Source organism: Corvus moneduloides, chromosome 1 (assembly GCF_009650955.1).
Source record: "Corvus moneduloides isolate bCorMon1 chromosome 1, bCorMon1.pri, whole genome shotgun sequence".
Classification (NCBI taxonomy): domain Eukaryota; kingdom Metazoa; phylum Chordata; class Aves; order Passeriformes; family Corvidae; genus Corvus; species Corvus moneduloides.
This window is the reverse complement of record NC_045476.1, coordinates 19604258-19624784: the sequence shown is the minus strand read 5'-3', so window position 1 is coordinate 19624784 and position 20527 is coordinate 19604258. Positions and strand designations below refer to the sequence as shown.

The 20527-nt window shown below is 40.4% G+C and overlaps 1 protein-coding gene across 2 annotated transcripts in view; it reads left to right on the top strand.

Annotated features, from left to right (window-relative positions):
• GPR158 (G protein-coupled receptor 158) overlaps positions 1 to 20527 on the top strand; it is a 194078-nt gene that overhangs the window by 146880 nt on the left and 26671 nt on the right. The gene's annotated exons all lie outside the window — the stretch shown is intronic.

Here is a 20527-nt window from a genome sequence, read left to right as displayed (position 1 = left end):
TTTAGTATCACTGGCAAACTTACTTAGTATTACTTTGAGTCCTGTGTCCAAGTCATTATGAAGATCTTGAAGAGAACTGGGCTGAGAGTGGAGCCCTACAAAACCCTTCTATTGACCAGTCAGCTGATGTAACCCATTTACTGTAAACCTTTGCACCTGACCCATGAGCCAGCTGCTCACCCATCCTATGATGTGTTTATCCAGCTGTGAGATGGGCATCTTTTGTAGAAGGACACTGTGAGAGAGAGTAACAAACACTTTGCTGAAATCCAGAAAGATTATATCAACTGGCTTTCCTTGATAAATTAGGTGGGTTACCTTGTCATAAAAGGAAATTAAATTTGACAAGCAGGATTTTCCCTCGTGAAGCCATGTTGTCTGTGAGTGGTGACTGTGTTGTCCTTCAGGTGTTTTTCAATAACTCCCACAATAATAATCTTCTGAATTTTACTGGTCACTGAAGAGACACTAACAGGCCTGTAGTTCCTAGGGTCATCCTTTTTGGGACATTGGGACAACATTAGCCATCTTCCAATCAACTGGGACCTCTCCAGATTCCCAAGACTGTTCAAAAAGCATTACAAGAGGCCTTGCGATGAATCATCCAGCTGAGTGTTCCTGGATGAATCCCATCAGGCCCCATAGACTTAGAGGGATCCAGCTGGAACAGCAGATCCTGTTCAGGGATCAACTGGGAGTTTTTCATTCTCATAGCCATGGTTCTCCTGCTCAGGGCACTGGGACCCCCTTAGCCCATCATCAGTGTTGCAGACAGAGGCAACAAAAGCATTAAACATCTCTGTCCATGTCCCTGTTGCTATTGTTTGGTAACTTGGGCTTTGTCAAAGAGATGCATTTGAATGTAAGCAAAAGGCAAATTATAACTAGAGACTATTTAAAGACAAAAATGTATGGAGAATAGGAGGTTAATCAGTAGGGAATTGATTTTACAACAGGAGACAACATCTTCAAAACTCGTATAAATGCATTATGTCCTATTCTTGAGATGCATTTTTAAAGGAGGCGTGCAATAGATGGTTGTGGTTCAGAAACTATTTGAGGGCTGGGAAAATGCTTGATACTGTGAAAGCTAATCTGGTTTTTAGATCTACAAGAAGATTGAGAGATGACTTCTGTGGTGTATAAACAAGCAGGGAGAGGAAAAGTAGTCACAAAAGACTCTTTAATCTATTGGACTGAGGTTTAATCAGATCTGGTAGCTGGAAGCTAAAGCCAGAGAAATTCTAATGAGCAATCTGGCATACGTTTTTCTCAGAAGGGTGCTTAGCTATTGAAAACTCCACATAGATTGGAGGAGAAATGAAAAATTTTTTGTGCTGCTTTCAGTTCAAGACTGATTCCTCTCTAGGAAGATTCTCTAGCTAAGTACTACTACAAATGGCAGGAGTTTCAATAGAAAAATGTAGTGGTCTGTGTTGTACAACTGATCAAGCTGTATAATTTAGTGGTTAATCCAGCATTTGGCCTATATTTTACAAACATGCAATAAAAATTAAATTAAGCATTCTTTTTAGTATAGATCTATTAAGATATTAAGTGTATTTGTAAACTGAAATGACATATAGTGGTACTGTTTGTTGGAGTGTACCAGCTGCTTTGACATTCATTATTCCTGATCACTTACTCTAATGTGGATCTTAAGTACGGGGGAAAGCAGTCCCTGGACCACATATTCTCACATATTAGTTGTTCTTTTCTGGATTTCTATGAAGGCCAAAAATTGCCATTATGTTCTTGAAAAATTGAGTATCTGATCAGTGGTAACCAGCTACTGGTGACATAAAATGCTGTGTTGCTCTGCTGTAACATAGACAGGGATAAAGCTCATTCAGCATTGTACTGGTCTGCACATTGGTGAGTTACCCTCATAGATGGTTTTCTGAAAGAAGCCCGAGGTGCTCTAAGAATTTAACATGCGGTATATTGGATCCATGATCTGAGCTGGAAAGGCCAAGACAATGCTGGCTTGACTGCTTGAAGCTCAGGAATACATACACAGTAGGTCCTGTAGAAAGTTTCAGTATTAATTCAGTTGTAAGTACTAAGCTATTCTTTTTAGAACTAATCTGTAGTATTTTCAATTGATATTCACTACCAAAAAAATAGTATTAAAAATAAAAACTGTTTTTCTGCTGTAGAGTATTACAGTACAGGACAAGTTTTGGATGTTCTTGAGTCCTACCTCCTTTGTGTGCACAGTGTCAGCCTCTGTTCATACTTGCAGTTACTGTACTTGGTTCAAGCTGGAGCCTCTGTTTCTGGCAAATCTAAAAACACTAGGTGTTAGTAATCAGTGTAAAATTTTGAGTGCCTATTTCTAATGTGTGAACTAAGTTAGCTGGGGGTACTGAATTATTCAAGGGTCTCTGAGTCTCTTCCCAGCCATCAGCAGTGCTATGCTCTGGCAGTTCAGGGCAACACAGCTGTGCTGGTGGAGCCGTGTTCTGCCCTTGGCCTCTGCTACAGCAACGTCTCTTCTTCTGAGATTTTCTTGAGCAAAAAAAAATCCTTCTCCCCCCTTGTTGGGCTTTTGGGGAGATGTCACCTGTTCCTCCCAGGTGTGTTTAGGGGAGGTTACAATTCCATGTGAGTGTGGGCCTGCTGGTGGGGAGGCCCCAGCTTTTGGCAGCCTGTGCCTCAAGCGCTGGCTTGCACAGAGCTGTTGGGAAGTGGCAGCCACTCTTGTGACCACAAATCCTGCTAAGCTTTTTTTTTCTCCTTGCCTATCTTTCTATGCAACCATTAAGCCTCTCTGGTATCAGTCCTCACCAGTGCAGGTATTCTTGTTTTCACCATTCTATTCTAAGAAGCATCAAGCATTGGCAACCAGGGATTCACTGGTTCTGCTTTGTTGCTCCATGTGGATCAGGGTCTTTGTCAGAGATGTTTTTCAGCAATTCTTTGATAATATTTTCCACTGTTCGCTTGGGAATAATGCAAATAAGCATTACATGTCTGAAATCATACTTCAGTTCAAATTACATAAATTCATGGCTTCTAAACAAGGAGAAATGTCAGAAGATACTGTGGCAATTTCACAAGGGCTAGTAACAAGAAAGTTGATATGTATAAGCAAGTATGGTACCACCGTCTTATTGAAACAAGGCTAAAAATCTGTGAACTGTTTAGTTCCAGATGTTGCAATCAAATTTTTGAGCACATTTTTGCAATCTTCTAGTCTTCTCCTTGACTTGCTTTTCTGGTTTTTGCATGTGACAAGCTTTTAGGACTTTTTTCATGCCACTGTTTGTAAAGTTATGTATTAAAATTAATATTTTAAATTATTTTTTTCTTAAACCATGTACTTTCTAGCTCTCCTATGGTTTCCTTCAGTCTGTAAATGACCATCATATATTCCTGAGATATTTCTCTAGCACCTCAGAAATCACTCTCTTGTTGGCTTTGAACAAAACTCCATACAGTACTGAGAGGCTTGAAACTGATAAAAGAGCTGGAATTACACTGTCCCAACCATCCCTTAGTAAAAGCTTTAATTGCTTTATGCAGGATCTTGCCTCAGTGATAAGTCTGCCTTCTGTCTTAGACTGAACAGGCTTTTCTTTCTTTTAAATCGGATTAACATAATCCAGCTCTGGACTTTGCTCCACTGCACTTTTTCAAATGCTTTGGAGAATGTGGCTGCAATGACCAAATTTCAGTTCAAGTTTCTATTCAATTTGAAAATGATACTTTCCTAGTTGAGAAAATGGCCTGTGTGTTGCTCTGAGATCCCTGCAGGGCATGATTGTCAAACTTGTGTTAAGGTAGCAATTGATGGCTTCCAGTGAGTGTCAGCTACCATTGGCCTGTGAGGAGCAAAAGCCTATTAGTGTTGGTTGGTAAGCCATGACACTGTTGTACCCAGGAAAAAGAGACTGTTTTACCATTTGAATGTATGAAAATGTAGGGGTTTGCAAGAACATATGCTATGGAATGTTCAGTTTTGTCTCTGGCTCAGTCTCTTATAAGGAAATTTTGTCAGTGTGTAGCCTCAGAAATATTGGCTGGTGCTCTGTTTGCTTCCTAAGATGTTGCCTCAGGTCTGGAAGCTCAGTGAACAAACTCCTACTGTTTTTTGCATTCTTTATTGGGATTTGCACTCACGTGTGCTGCACAGCTGCACCATCAGGGCCACAGATGTGAGCAAGGCACAAAATCCTTGTTGACCATTCTGTTGACCATTCTGTGACCATTCTGTGTGTTTTCAAGCTCCTTTTAATTTGGGTGGCAAACATGATGGTGATGCCCACTGATTAGTTATACTCATCTTTGAACTTTGTTTCTGTGCTTGCTGTTTCTCTCATGTGGCATTCTGGCACTTGTTTATCTTTGCTCCGAACTCTTAGGTCTCATCAGAGATTCTCAGGATCTTGGACAGCTATTATAACTGTCCTGGAGTTCTTCCTGAATGATTTTTGTGCTAGCAAATGGCTTTTGTTTTTTCTGGCTGAAAATTTTGGTATGCCAAAGATAAACTACCTTGCCCAAAGGAGAACGTGAGTATGTGCCATGCATAGAAGCATGGGGCAGGACTACCAAACAAATGCTATTACTTGATGGTTTTCCACATGATACAACATCATGTGGATACCTAAAATACATAGAGCCCTGCAGCAGTGTGCCAAACACTGAATCACAGAATCATTTAGGTTGAAAAAGGCCTTTAAGATCATTGAGACCAACCATAAACTGAACACTGACAGGCTCTCCACTAAACTCTGTTCCTGCGTGTCACACTTACACATCTTTTAAATACCTCCAGGGTTAAATACCTCCAGGCTGCCACTTCCCTGGGCAGCCTGTTCCAATGCCTAGCAATCCTTTTCAGGAAGAAATTTTTCCTAATATCCAATCTAAACCTCCCTTGGCACAGCTTGAGGCCAAACTGAACAAAAAATCTAACTCTTAACAAATAGCTGAGGTGGGTATCTCAGTAACATAGGGATGGTGCTTCCAGTCCTGATACTGGTGTGCTTTTTAACTAGTACAGCATTTCTGTGCCATATCCATATTGTCCCTTGAAGATGAAAGTATTGCACAGTTGCCTTAGCATTTGGCCTAGTCCATGTCCTCCAGGTTTTCCGTGGTTAGGACAACCAAATATTTCTTTCAAATTCCTATTTGTATTTAGCCTTACAGAGGCAGGGTTGCATATTTAGCTGTCTTTATTTCCCTTCTGGAGAACCAGAACTACCTACTTCCTTGCTTGTTTGTCAGAGCACCGAGTGACTCTCTCCATTTAAGCTGTTGCCCTGTGGTAAGCAGCATAAATCACCATAAAACTATAGGTCATTTGGACTCTTATGAATGTGCTGTGTTCTGCCAGGATGTTCCTCAGTTGCCTGTTCCTTGCCTCTCCAAAGCTGAGCAAGACCAAGAATGAGGCATGCTGTTATCCTCTTAATTCACCCATGTTTTTGTTGGTAAAAGCTATAAACTGAGTAATTTCCAATTATCTATTTATCTGTATGTATATTTAATTAGTCAGCTTACAGGATGTTTGAGCACTAATTAACTCCGAAACTACACTTACTTTACATCAGCTGTGCATTTACTTTGAGCACTAGGCATTATTTCAGCTGCCATTTTGGCTTGTAAGCCCTGGATCACCTTAAGCTTGACCACAGGGTACTTTGTTGGTTCATTCATCACTCCTGTGGAGCCAGCAGCATTGCTGGTTTAGTCCTGTGTAGGATGTAAGGGCAGGCAGGTTTGTGTCGCTCTTCAGCCCTTCTTCAAACAGGCATAGATGCCTCCATGTAAGGCATCTTTTTCTTCAAACACTGTAACTGGTATTTGAAGAATACAGATGTCTTGTCTAGCACCATCAGGTGCAGTGCAGTGTTTATTGTAGATTTTTTCACATGCCTTTTTGTCCCACAGGTCTTCTGATCCAAAGTTCTGTTTAGGTAATTTAATTGCTAGACAAATTCTTATGGCTTTTTAAAGGGCTAATTCTGGGGTCCCAGTAATTCCCTTCTGATTTTTTTTTCAAGCAAATGTCAGCCACAACCAGGTCTGTTGCTCAGTTTCTCCGCCTCAAATGACAAGACCAATTCTTTGTCATAGGTACATTACAAACTCTCTTTTTTCCCTTCTTTTCACCTTCTCTTGTTCACCTTCTTTGGGGTGTCTGTTTGAAATACCACTTCTGAGAAGGAGGTCCTGCACTTTGAAATGTCAGTGCAGCAGTTCCATAGCTCGCTGCTACTGTCTATGCCTGCTGCCCATGCCTCAGTGCTCCTGGTTGCACATGCACAGCTTGCCTGGGTTTATCCCCAGGCACCATGAAACACTTTAACCTTCTGCTTGCACTGAGAAAGGTAGATCGACCACAGAGAACTAAGACTTGTCTGTGTTTTGTTTTCCTTCTGTAGTGTTCATGCAGAGCCAAAGTCTGCTTTACTCAGTGGGCACAGTCCAGCACAATCCAGTGTTGTGTGACAGGAGGGGCACAGCCACCAGCTGCCACACCTTCCTAAAGATGCAGTTCCCTCAGCTGACCAACACTTTCTTATACAGAGTCACAGGGTGGACAGAGTGTCCTGTCTGTGACATCTGCAGTCCAGCCAGAGTGCACAAGCCTTCTAAAAAAAACCACACAAAAAAACAAAACAAAAAACCCAAAGCCCTTGAGACTTCAACTGTGAGGCTTTTTTGTAAGAAAAAAGGTAGAATTTATAAATCAAGTCCATGAACTTTGTAGTTGTTTTCTGCACCTATTTACTAGAAGCATAGTGACTGTAGTAAAGCCACTGACAAAGATCATCCTACAAACCCACACAATGCTATTTGTCCCAAATCCCAATAGGGTTTCCTGGGTGTGCTCCTCAGTTTCTGGAATAAACACAAGACTGTCGAGAACAGCAAAATTGAGTACCCTGAAATATATTGGAAATCAAAACTAACAAGACAGGTTTTGTAGCTGTCTTCTCAGAATGCAGTGAGCATTGAAGCTTAGCTGTTTCCTGGGTTTGCAGCCTGGATGCAGCCCTAGCAGGCTCAGATGTATGAAGAGCTGGCAGCACGCCCTGCCCTGGACAGCCTCAAGTCTGTCATCATGCATCATTAGCATGAAAAGTCAGAGTCATCAATGCCATTTGCAAGACTTATCAGATAGAATACAGAAACCAAATTATGTATCTAGACTATTTTCAGTGAAAACACAGTGAGTGTTCTGCTCCTTTTTGTCTGCATGCTCAGTTAGACCAGGCTTATTTATTTTCCTCTTCATGCTACATGAAACACCACATTTAAGCTGTTATATTCAAGAGTACAAATCTGTTTCTTGTGTGATTAGCTCTTGTTGCGTGGATGTCACCAAGTCTGAACTTGAGTCAATATCTGACTATTAATTAAAGAGAAATCTTATTAATTCCCCCTTTTTTCCCCCCTGTTTTCTTCCTTGGATTATTTGCTTGTGAAGCAAGGTCATTGCCACTGCATTTCTTAGCACTGTTTGATGTCTCTCTAATTGCAATATTTCTTTGTAAACAACTACTCTTTAAAAAACATCATGGCTATCAACACTTCTAAAGTGTATGTGAGCACAAAGTAAAGATGGGGTTGATCTGCCCTTAGTCTTTGCAGATTTTATGGAGCTTCAGGCTTATTGCATTTTACTCCCATTCTGTTCAGTCCATGTTGCTGGCAGTAGGGTCTCATTGCTCTGTGAGGGTAGATTGCCTGTGTCTGTATTTCTTACATCTTTTACATTTGATTTCAGTGAGAATACAAGAGTGTTTTATTTATCTCATAGCAATCAACTGTTCCTCTTTTGTCCTGAAAATTGTGGCATTTAAATTAGCTCTCCTGTGTCTCATTAAATAGAAACATTATTCTTGTTTTTCTTGACAACTAAACCTTTGACTGCAATTTAAATTAAAATTTCTTTCATTATTTTATGGTCAAAACAGAAAACAACCGTTTGTGGAATTCAGCTTGTCAGATGATGCTATTTCTTCTTCTGTTTGTGAGATGAAACATAGAAGATGAGAGTTAGTATTTCTTGCAGTTAACTTTTTTAACTTGAGTATTTTATTGCAGAATGACAAATAAAGAGAACATTTCATTTATTTATTGAAGTTTTATGTTGCAGTGATGTATATAATCGTGCTGAGGATTATGAGTAATTGCATTGCCCTCTTCATTAGAATGGATGACGGTACTGTATAGTAATAAATTTGAGGGAAAAAAAAGTGAAAATATGTACTTTAGTGGGCACCTGAGAGCATAATTTGTGATGCCTTGTAGAATATTTAGTCAAAGCTCAGAAGATCATAGAACAAGTTACACAAAAGAGCTTCTACTGCTAACTGCTTTTAATACTAATACGGTTCTAAAGCATATTAAATCTTAAGATTTAAGATCTGATTAAAAAGCTTGTTACAGAAAGCATACTAAGAGAATATATTTTATTCCATCTATACATCTGTATATCAACTGCACAAAGATTACAGAGTCACAGAAAAGCTGGGGTTGGGAAGGACTTCTGGAGATCATAGAGTCCAACTTGCCTGCTCAGAGCAGGCTCAGCCGGATCAGAGTGCTCCGAGCCATGTACAGTCAGGTTCTGAATGTCTCCAAGGTTTTTCTTATGTTTAAATGGATTTTCCAGGGTTTCAGTTTGTGCCCATTGCCTCTTATCTGGACATAGGGCACCACTCAGAAGAGTCTGGCTCAATCATCTTTACTCCCTCCCATCAGATATTTATATACATTGGTAAGTTTCTCCCTGAGCGTTCACTTCTCCAGGCTGAACAGTCCCAGCCCTCAGCCTCTCCCCTTGCAAGGTGATCAAGTCCTTCAGTCATCTTTGTGGCCCTTCACAGGGTTTATCTCCATGATGTCCGTGTCTCTCTTGTACTGGGGAACCTGGAGCTGGACAGAACACTCCAGCTCTGGTCTCACCAATGGTGAGTAAAGCACAGGATCACCCCCCTCAACTTGCTGTACATGCTCTGCCTGATATGTTCCAGAAGGCTGTTGGTCTTCTCTGGCACAAGGGCACACTGCTGGCTCATGGTCAGTTTGATGTCCACCAGTATCACCAAGTCATCCTCTGCAAAGCTGCTTTCCAGCCAGTCAGCCCCCGGAATGTGCTGCTGCATGGCATTGTTCTTGCCCAGCAAGCAATTACCGAGACATGCAACTTTAATCATTTTCCCAAAATTTAAATTCAGACAGACATTCAGAAACTAGTTTCCAAGAAACTGTAGCTTCCTCAGAAGTACTCATTATTAACCTAATTAGCATTTTTTTTCTGATTGCCACACATGCTTACACGTATTGAGAGTAAACATAGTTGATTGAGCATTTACCTGGCATAAGATCATGGAAGCTTATCAAAGAATTAATTTTAATCAGATATTGCTAACACTATACAATGATTCCAGGCTACTATTCTTTAAATGTCTTATAACTGTATATTTTATTTTATATGCCAGAACACAGGGTTCATTTGTATTGCTGTGTACTGTGCTGCTTGCACAAGCCAAGCTGAAGCTAATTGGAGCACAGGAATCCATAGGGATGCATTTTATCAGGTGTCAGTTTTATACAACTGGGGCTTTTTGGCTGCTGGATTTTTTAGTTATTTGTCTTGTTACTATAGTATTATAAACTGAAGAAGTGCATTCTTCTAATCCTTCTGTATTTAACTTTGTTCTGACCAGAATTTGTTTTAGCTGAGGAACTGTTTTGCACATACTAATGTTCATTTTCTTGCATGGGCACTTGTTCTTCCAGCAGGAGAGGTGTTTGGCATACTAAAGTACCTAAAAAATTCTATTTTGTTCTGCTTACCTTTACTGAAGAATTTTTTTTTCTAAAGTTCCTAGTGAAGGAAACAAGTAATTGGGGCGATTTGTCAGGGAACTTAAGTGACTCTGCTTGGTTATGAACTAATGTCTGTTTGTCCTCTACATCATCTGTCTTTAGAAGAAAAGACAGGAGTTTGAAGTAATGAAGGCTTGGAACCCTTGCAATTGTTGCGTTTGAGAATGGAGAATGTAAAATAAGATGACTAGCAAAGCAAGGAGTAGTACTGCAAAGACTGTAGTAGTACTGCAACCTCTAATAGCCATATCTGCACCCCTGTATTGATAGATTAGAGGCATATTTTTATATGATGATTTTCCTTCGTGTTAAGTATCTCCTGAGAGCCTGGAACTTGCAGTGAAAGACATGAAGCTTCTATGGGAACCTTTGCCATTTAACTTGTATATTAGACTTTCTATTCTACAGAGGGTCACTGCTCCTCCATGCCAGCAACTGGTCTCTTGCTTTCCCCTCTGCAGGAGGTTCTTGACATAGTCTAATAACTCAAACCCCAACTGTACAAGGTCCTCAGTAACCTCCTGTCATTGATCTGGCTTGGATCAGGGTTGTATTAGAGATTTTCTCAATTTCTCTCTTCCAACCTTGGCTATTCTGTGAGTTAATTAACCAGAGATGTAATAACTCCCCAGATGCCTGATGAGCTTTAATACCCTGGCCAGCAGTTTCCCTCCATTCAGTGTAAGTTACTCCAGGTGCACATTTACAGAGGAATATTTTAATAATAACAATATAGCATGTAAATTTTATTCAATGAAGTTAACGTTGTTTATGGTTTCAATTTCTATTGGCGTTGACACTTATTTTTTGTGACAGGTGGAGATGTTCCTGATTTTATCTGTTAAAAAAGTGGTTTGAATCTTATCTTTTGCAGGCAAGCTGAGGAATAAACTTTCCTTTCAACTACACATGAAGGCCTTAGCCATGATACCTGCAAGCACAACCATGAGATAAAGTTAATATTTATTCCACAAGTGGAAGGAGAACACAGTGCTGATAAAGAGCTTCTTTTGCAGTAGGGTTTATACAAAACACTGCTGCCTGTCAATCTCATTATAAATTGGTGAACATTTGTTTTACTAAAGTGGGCAAAAAACTGGCAACAAATATTATAACTAAATAATGCAGTTATGTGTCTTTCTGTACCACATTTCATTAGCCCCTGTCAAGTTGGCATCATATAATAAGGGTGTTGGCAACCCAGCACCTCTTCTGAGCTCTGCTAGGTACAGCAATCTGCATTGTGGATCTGAGGGAAGGATTGTGTCCAGTGGGTGTGATTATTACTCTTTCTCACACCTAAAAGAAGGAAAAGAAGTCAAGACAAGTTCTTTCTGCTACATCTGAGCTGTTTAATTAGCTGGCAAGGCAATGAATGTATCTAAGTGAGAGCACAACTCATCAAAGACTGGACCTTCCAATGTATCCTCCTCTGTCCTCATGGTTGAAAAGAAATGCGTATTTATGATTATCAATGAAGTGATAAAATTAGGAGGATGATGTGTTAAAAAAGTAAACGTTTACCATAAACGTGGCTTTATTTGGATATGTAAAGATGCACATGCTTCTGGTCATTTAAAATGGAAGCAATTTAGCCAGCACTGAAACACTCTGACAGAAGCAAAGTGAAAGAACAAAAACACACTCCAAAAGATATAAGGGCATAAAAATGGTGGCTTGTTGCAGCGTATAAAGACAGGACAGGCTCCTGTCCCTTCGACTGCTGATGTTTGCTTCCTGCATCTTTAATAATGAATTGCCATTTTAAAGTTCGGTGTAGGAATGTCATTGCACAGCAGAAAAGGAAGTAAGTGCTTGCAAGTAAATCTGTGAGGAGATACTTTAGTGCCAAAAGATTTTGTGTATGGTGCTTTAGTCAGTGCTTCACAGATACAGTTCTTTTCCTAGACTCCTTTTTACTGGATTTTTTTCCATGTAGTATACTTAAACCAGTCTATTTTGAGAAATACTTCTCTTGAGCATCCTCTGAAAATGCAGCTGGACTCACAGTCAGTGACACCTTTGAGCTTTTTGCAGCTGCTCCTGCAGGATCCCCCTCCAAAAAGACAAAGAGAAAACTCAGAAAATCAAGGTGACTTATTTTTTAATGGAAAAACCTCAAAGCAATGAGATGCATCAGACCAGAAGCAGCAGTGCTTGTGCCTAATTCTTGATTCGTGTGCCAAGCTCTTGCAGGGTGGTCTTGATTTGGTCTGGCTTGGTGAATTTTGAAGTTACATCAAGTTCTCTACAGTCTTCTCTGTTTCTTGGGAATTTTGTTTCCAGATTCCTGCATCTATTCTAGGTCTCCTACTGTTACCTGCTGCTGTCTCCCAGATCTGAGCTTGCCCAGCAGTCCGTAGATTGACAGAGAAATAGCACTTCTGTCAGAGAAGTCTACTGACCCCACTGTTTCTTAAAAAATTGTATCTTTAATGTCTTACAAATATAGCTATTGCCAGACATCACATGGAGTTTGAAGATCCACAAGAGAATCTCATCATCACAAGAAACTTTATAAAGGAAACACAATTTGACTTCCAAGGAGAAATCAATTTTCCTGCTTTTCATCTCCTGCAAGTGGAATTTTCAAAAAAATCATTAGGTCACTGAAGCTTCTGTGATAACAAATCCAAACCCAAACTCTGTGGTTAGATCTTGTAAATCAATGTATTTGTTCCTTTAGTGCAGAGTTGGGAACCTCTTCCTTGCTGGGGCTGTGGAGAACATGCAAGCACCTGTACTGGTCTGTGCATTAATGGGGTCCCAGGGATGTCAGCCATGAACTGTCAGCCTCGGTAAAATGAAGAGCTACATCTGCCCTGAAAGCTGCAGGATCACAGATGCTGCTCTAGAAAATTCAGTAGCATAGTTGTATGGTATTATTAGAAGAACACTATTAAATAGTTTTTAATATTGTTAAAACAGCTAATAAGACAAAAGAGATCACATAGCAACACATTTCATTTTATTCTGCTTTAGTGTAGAAACTCGCTATGTAATTAGGACTAAAAACAAGTAAAGGATGAGATATTTTAAGTGAAAGCTTTTTATCTTGTTCAAATCCACAATGTAGCACACACAAACAAACAGTTACAGTATCATATTAACTACTAGTGAAGTAGGATACAAAGGGTAAAACAATGAGGCATCTATCTGTGAACATGAAAACATTTATCTGTGAAATTATGGTTGTTTTCCTTCAGCTGCCAACTACTGTTTAGTGCAGTTCTCAAAAAACAAAGTATAGTGATCTGTAAATATGCCATGGATATATAGTTCAGTCCTTACAACAAATAACTGCTAGCAGAGTGAATTGTAATTCACTCAAGCCCACTAAATTTTTATTCACTATTTTTTGATCCAGTGAAAAGCCTTAGATTCTTCTTATGCAGTACCCGAATAAATTAATCGAATGCATTTATAGAAGTTGTGAAACACGTAGTACAGCTGCAGTGGATTGCTAAATCTTTAATAAAGTGGCAGCTTTTCACATCATGCAAATGGACCAGAATATTTACCATCTTTAGCTTAAAAAGAGTGAGGTATTTTGGTTTTCTGGCCACATTAAAAATGCTGGAAAAGTACTGTCTTTTTTAGGTGGGGCTTATCATTCTCTGATCAGAAGTACAATGCTTGCCAGTGAACTTAAGGAGGAGAAGAAAGGAAAGAAAATCATACAATCACAGAATATTCTGAGCTAGAAGGGACGCACAAGGATCATGAAGTCCAACTCTTAAGTGAATGGCCTGTGAGGGAAACGAACCCCGACCTTGCTGTTATTAGCACCATGATCTTTCTTCATCAATATAAATAGCCGCTCTCAAATTTACTTGAGTTTGGGTTTGGGCTTTATCCGTTTCAAGACTTTCCTTGTTTGTAGTATGACTATTTTAAGAACAAAAGTACAAGCTTTGGCATAAGGTTTTGCCCAGCTACCTTATTGATGATGGTAGAAAATGCCTCTGAAAATTGAAAAGGTTGTTGAAATTGTCTGTGAATGTTTTCAGTGGTAGAGGAGCAGTGTTAGATAGAGCAGCATTAACAAGGAGGGGAATTTTTCATCCCAGCTGGTTTTACTCAGCAGCCTTTGTCAAACAAAATGTTGTAAGCCAGGTTAATGACAGGAGTTGCCTTTTGTATATTCAACTCCACAGTAGTCTGTGAAGCAAATTTTGGAATTAAAGCCTTGAAAATGTTCTTGACCTGTTGTAGGAAAAGATTACCAGGAGGCAGCTCTTGCATCTGTTTTCACAGTGTAAGCTTCCTGATAGTGACCTTGAGATCTTTTGTACTGCCTTTCTGAAAGTCTTTGATAAGGATAAAGAACTCAATGGCTTTAGATTTGCAAAAAAGATAATAACCACCTGATGAATTTTAAAATGCAAATAATTAACTTAGCCAGAGCTTATATAGGCTGAAGGATTTATAATCTTTAGACCAAACTACTAGTGGCAGGAGTCTTGAGGATCTATGAGTTAAAGTTTTTGTCACAAAGTCACTACAAATTTGGATGAAGGAAAGACTTCAACAAGATTGGTTTGCTTTTGGAGAAAATTGTCTGAGGAGCTGACCTCATTTTTCACTGAGAGAGTGATGTAGTTATTTAAACAGATTTGTTAGGAGGAGAGTATTTAAATGGCTGTGTTGACCATTCAATAGCGGACTTGGAAAGAGATGGCTTTGTGCTTATCCCAAGGACCTGGGGTTTTCAGAACTTTAGGCATGAGATTCTGTGGTCATGAGCTCGGTGTGATTTAACCTTAAGACCAAGTAGTTGACAAACAGGAGACATTAAAGTGTTCAAGGCCAGGTTGGATGGGGCTTTGAGCAACCTGGTCTAGTGGAAGGTGTCCCTGCCCATGTCACCGGGGTGGAACAAGGTAATTGTTAAGGTCCCTTCCAAACCTAACCATTCTGTCATATGTCACTGCTAGTTGTCCGGGGACAGACTGATGGGCTTTTTATTTCATGGTTTACAGTGTGCTCTGTAGCAGCTCTGCCTCATCAGAGTTTGACAGTGGAGTGTCAGATGTTTCACTGGCCCTCTGTAGTTCTGCTAATCCCAGCAGCATTCGTGGGGGTATTAGTGCAGTAAGTAGTTTATTAGAAGAGATAATTAGCACAAAGCAGATGAGGATTTAATAAATAAGGAGACTTGGTCTGCATCACTTGAAACCTAGTTACGTGACATGGCAAGTCCCCTTGTTGAGACTTTTACCTCTGAGCTCCCCAGTGCCTAATACATCCATCAACACACATTCAGGGTGGGCAAATCCTGTTGAGGAGTGACCATTTCTGATGAGACCTACCTGGATGATATGGTGATATAAACAAAAGCACATCAAAAAGCAACACACACACCGGTAGAAGCTTCACTATCTCCTGCAATGGGAGCTGGCAGGCAGCTGGAACAGATGCAGGCAGCAGGGCAGTGAGCTGGGGAGCAAGGAGGCACTGGGGAAAAGCAAAGCTCAGCTGGTCTGTCAAAAGACTCCAGCTGCAGTTCTTGGAACTAGCTCCAGGCAGAGAAAGCTTTTTGTTCTATGATCCACCAGGAAATTGAGCTTTTCTCAGGTGGGAATTTAGACTTGCAGGTGAAAGGAGAAAATAAAACCTATGCATAGCATGAAAAATGTCAGAATCCTAGGCTACGTTTAAAGAAATAATGTTGTTTGCTCACTCCAGGCTTACCTACAGATTGGCAGACAAAAGCTACTTCAAATCAATAAATTTTCATCAAAGCAAGCAATATTTTTAGACTTTTTCCATGTTATTAAATATGCAGGAAAATATGAGTCCAGTGCTGCTCAGATGGGAGTGAGTGGATCTGATTGCAGTGGGAAATCTGTTGTTGTCCTGTTGTCTCCCAATACGCAGAGCCTTTCCTTGAACTGCATGTGATTTTCCTCCCACCTTCCTCAGTCTGTTTAAACTCCTGGAAATTATGTCAGTGTTGATCCAGAAAGGGAACTTTCATTTAAGCACTGTAGGATTACCTTTATATATGTAGAATTAAAACTAATCTAGGAAACTCTTGTGCGGAGTAGGTTAGCATTAAGTCATGACACGTCTCTTTGTCTACTAGTGGTAGATTTTACCAGGCACTCAGGTAAAATACATCTTCATAGCTTGTTATGCTCGCCCTACATTATAAATTTGTATAGCATTAATTTTCCACAATGGAAAATCACTTTAAAACTCTAGGGAAGATGTGAAGGAAACTGTATTTTCAAAATAACATTTTTGAAAGTAAATATAATTTGTTGCAGAAAGTGCTTCTGCAGCAGAAATGTTGCAGAAAATGTTTTGGAAACAGCACTGTTTCTCTCATTACTCAGTATACAAAATTATCTGGTTGGGAATTTTTACTGTACCATCAAGATATCCTCACATATTAATATTGCTGTTTATTAAACACAGACCTCCAGGTAAGGATTTGAAGTCAGGTACACTTCCAGTATGGAGGAAACAATCCTGCAGCACAGTCTGCCTCCCCGTTTCCAGTGCTATTGGTACCTATGGTTTACCCTGTAACTATTGAACAAGCTTATGATACCCTTAGTGGCCTCAGTGTGCAGACCGGCCTTCACAGAATCACAGGGTGGATCAGGTTGGAAGGCACCACTGTGGGTCTGGTCCAACCTCCCTGCTCAAGGAGGGCCATCCTAGAGCACATGGCACAGGATTGCATCCAGATGGTTCTTGGATATCTCCAGTGAGGGAGACTCCACACTCTCTCTGGGCAACATGTTCCAGTGTGTGATCACCTGCACAGTGAAGAAGTGTGGTGGAATTGAGATATTTTGATGGTGGTATGTGGCCAAGTTTGCTGGCTACACACAAGATGGGGGCTCTCAGAAGTATTCATATGCCCCCATAATTGCCAAAACTTCTTTCTCTAGTTGTTGTATGTTTTCTCTGGACAGGACATGATGCATGTGATGCAGGTCTTGCCATGCTGTTGTCATGCTGTTGACATGGCATGCCTCTCAGTCCAGGTTTGCTCAGGTTCAGTGTGGTCAGAAACAATAAAGCAAAATGTCATCCCAAAAGAGTGTTCTCTTCAGTGGTGTGCTTCTAGTTTGTTCTGTGCTGAGGTCTTGAGAAATCACTTGGGAAGTAGATAATGACTAATTTGGACACTTTCAGCTGGGGATTTGTTTAGAAAGCTGTTAATTTCTCTCCCTCAACTGGGATTTATCCTTTCCAGTGAAAGCCAGTAACTGATGGTATAAGTCTATCTAAATATATTTTCTGAGGTCTTGGGCCTTAAATGTTGATACTCTTTATTCAGCCATCTTTCCTGATGTGGAAATTATACCTGCAGTCAGTATCTGTGTGTGTGTCTGTGTGTCAAGTGTGAAGTGTAGGCAATCTTTTGTATTGACATGGTGCCATACATGTCCCACTGGTACCTTTTCACTGTTAGTAGAATCACATCAGTTTACAAACTCAAAGTAACTAGTGGCATGTTCACTGTTAGTCCAGAAAATGTAGATAAGACATCATCCCTGCACTGTAGGAGGGCAGTATACTTCCGAAGAGCTTGACCTGTTGTCTTTCTGATGTAGCTTTTGTATCACAATAAAAATCACCAGTCTGGAACAGAACAGTTTGACAGAATGACTCAGTCGAGCTGCAAAATGACAGATGCTAGAAATAAAAAATAAACTGTGCCAGGTCATTGCTGTCAAAGCAGGATCCTTCACCTGTTGCTTCTTCTGCTTATGCAGTCAGTGGTAGTTTGGGGACCATCATTTTGTTGATATGACATGAAAATTTAATATGGTTTTATTTATTTTCTAAGATTACACATTGCATCTTAGGATATAACTACAGCAGCAGCCACGTGCTTCACTTAATGTTTCCAAGCTGGTGATCCCAGCTGGTCCTGTGAACTAGCATGCTCTGTCCCTCTGCTTCAGATCCACTTGCAGCATTGCCTCCCTTGGCTCTCAGTGTTTGCAACCAAGCCTTCCTTTTTTCCATTTATATGGAGCCAAGCACCCCAAAGAAAATCCTCAGACCATGTAGCTTAATTCTCCCCAGACTTGACGGTGCAGCCAGCAGAGTTGGGCATTACATGTGGTGATCTCCAGGCAGTTCATTCAGCCTGAACTTCACCTTCTGTTTACTCTGTAAAAAGAATGGCTATTGCATATCAGCTTTAATGCTGCCTGTAGCTGCCTGCGAGTCAAAGCTTTGCTTGAAGGCAGCTGCGTCTTCCAGAAAAGCAGATAAAACACATTGCAGTGTTCTGTCTGATCTGCCTGTAAACAGAGCTGATAACATGTCACTGGAAATGATTGTTTGATGATCCAACAACAGTGCAGGAAAGTGGATTGCATATCCTGAGTGGCTTTAGGTGGGAGTATAGCTAGAAGATGCTGAGGAACAGTTAAGTTTCCTCTTCTGCTTTAGACCAGAGACCAAATGTCTCAAACAGACCCCTGAGCTTCTACCAGGGCACTGACTGGCACTACTGGGAATTTTGGATGTAGATAGGACAGGAGGAGGAGTCTGTCCAGTTTGCCTTACTTGATACTCATAATTAAACATTAATTTGCTCGGGAACTTGAGTCTAGAGCTACTTTTATATTCATAAATTAAGTAGCATCTGAGAACATTCCTGGGCACTGGGACTCCATCCTCTGTCCTGCTGAATTGTAATGCTGAGGGTAATAGTATGGATGCTGGTCGTTCTGTGCCAGTTGGCTTCCGTGCCAGGAACAACCCAGGGCATATTTAATTTCCTAGTATCAGTGCAGCCCACCAGCCCCATTTCTTGCCTTCCTGTAAGAATTCTCTCTCATTTGTTCAATAGCTAGTTTGACCCAATATAGAGATATTGAACTGAGTAAAAAAGGGGGGCTTGATCATTGTCTGTCCAGAAATCAGGACAAGGATTTGAATCAAGAACTCCTGTTTTCTGATAGAGGGTACCAGTAATCAAACACTGTGTTTGCTGAGGCAGTTTGGTCTCATACTGCAACAATTCAACTTTTTTACAGTAAACTTTGATTGTATGAGTGAGAGGTACAGGAAGGATAATGACCCTCCAGTCTGGTGAGAAGGCGTGCCCTTGGGAGAGGAAGTCTTGGGCACTTGTCTCTGCTTTGATACATGTTCAATAATACATAGAAGATGAGAGCAGACCGAGCATGTAAGTCCGTGCTGAGGTGGTGAGCAATTCTTTGGATTCACATTGTGACAGGAGGATGAGGGAGTTGCAACTTGGGAACTTGTGTTCTGCTTGACTGCTTTTATACCACAACCTCTGAAAATGAGATTTGCACCATTACTAATGTAACCCAACTTCACAGCTTTTCAGAAAAAGAATGTTTGAAAAAAGAAGCATAAATGCTGGCTTACTTGTAAGCCTACGTGTCCAAGGTAGAAATGATTGTGGTGGGGGATGCTTATTTTTGTGAAAAAGAGGAGAAAAAAAGAAATGTGATTTTATCCACATTGGAGGGGGTTTGACTGCTGTACTGCAAAATATTATTTGTTTCACTGTGCTTAGGTAAATAATGTAACAGCAGCCCACAGAAACTCTCCCTTAGAAAGCTGTTAATGAACTAGTACTGGAAAAAAATCTAATGGGTTCTGCCTTATTATGCCCATAAAAGGCTCACATGTTGACTTTCAATAGAATCATCAAGAATTGACTTTGGAGCCAAAATACAAGAAGTTTCTAATAGTTCTCAGCTGGTTTGTGGTATTTCTCTAACAATTAAACATTCATAAGAATGTACGATGAGATTTTTTCTCAAATGACAAACTATAGCTGTGAAATTTTCCAGTTCCTTACAAAAAGAATACATTTTTCTTCCCTTCAGAGAAGCTGACTATTGACCAGCATTCAGAACAGGGAGAAGGGAAGCCTTTGCTTTCTGATTTTTATTGTTTAGAAAATGAGAGTTCACCAGTGCTGCCCAGGAACAGTAGTGCTGTAGCTGAGCAATGCAGAGGGATGTGGCCTGCCTTGCCTTTCTGTCTCTCCTGGCTGAAGTCTTTGGGAGTCTGTTTCCAACATAAGGCACTTAGCATCTGTAAAGCGAGAGCAGAACATCCGTCAAACATGGAAAGATCAAAAACTGTGACTCCCTGTGGAGTGACTGTTGGGGGGAAAACAGCTGAATAATGTTGGACATATTCAGATCTCTGACTTCACCTAATGCACACTGGGAAGGCTGTGTTTGTAGTCAAATGCTGATTCATTTTTATGGATGCAGAAAAGCTTTTGTGCTTCTGCCTTTAAAGACACTGCTCTGTTAGTTGTTTGAGAGGCAACACTAGTTGATTCTGCCTTCTCTCAGACAAATATAAGCATAAATGTTAATCTGAAGTGTGGTTTTGTATTGCTGAAAAGGCAGGCCTGGTTGTAGGCCAATGTCTTGGGAGGTGGTGTGGTGCTTGGTACACTGAAATAACTTAAGAGCTGACAATGGCATTTAAAAACTCAACTTTAGGAAAAAAATAATCAAGATCCTGAAACTTCAGTGATAATTTGTCCCTTCACGGATATCAACATTGGACATGCTCATGCTCAGGAGTCAGGAACCACCATGATTTTGAGAACAAAATCACTGAAACAGCTTACCTCTTCAATTTGAAAGACTCCTCACCCCAGTCTCTAAAACAGCCTTTAAACTTCTGCTCATCT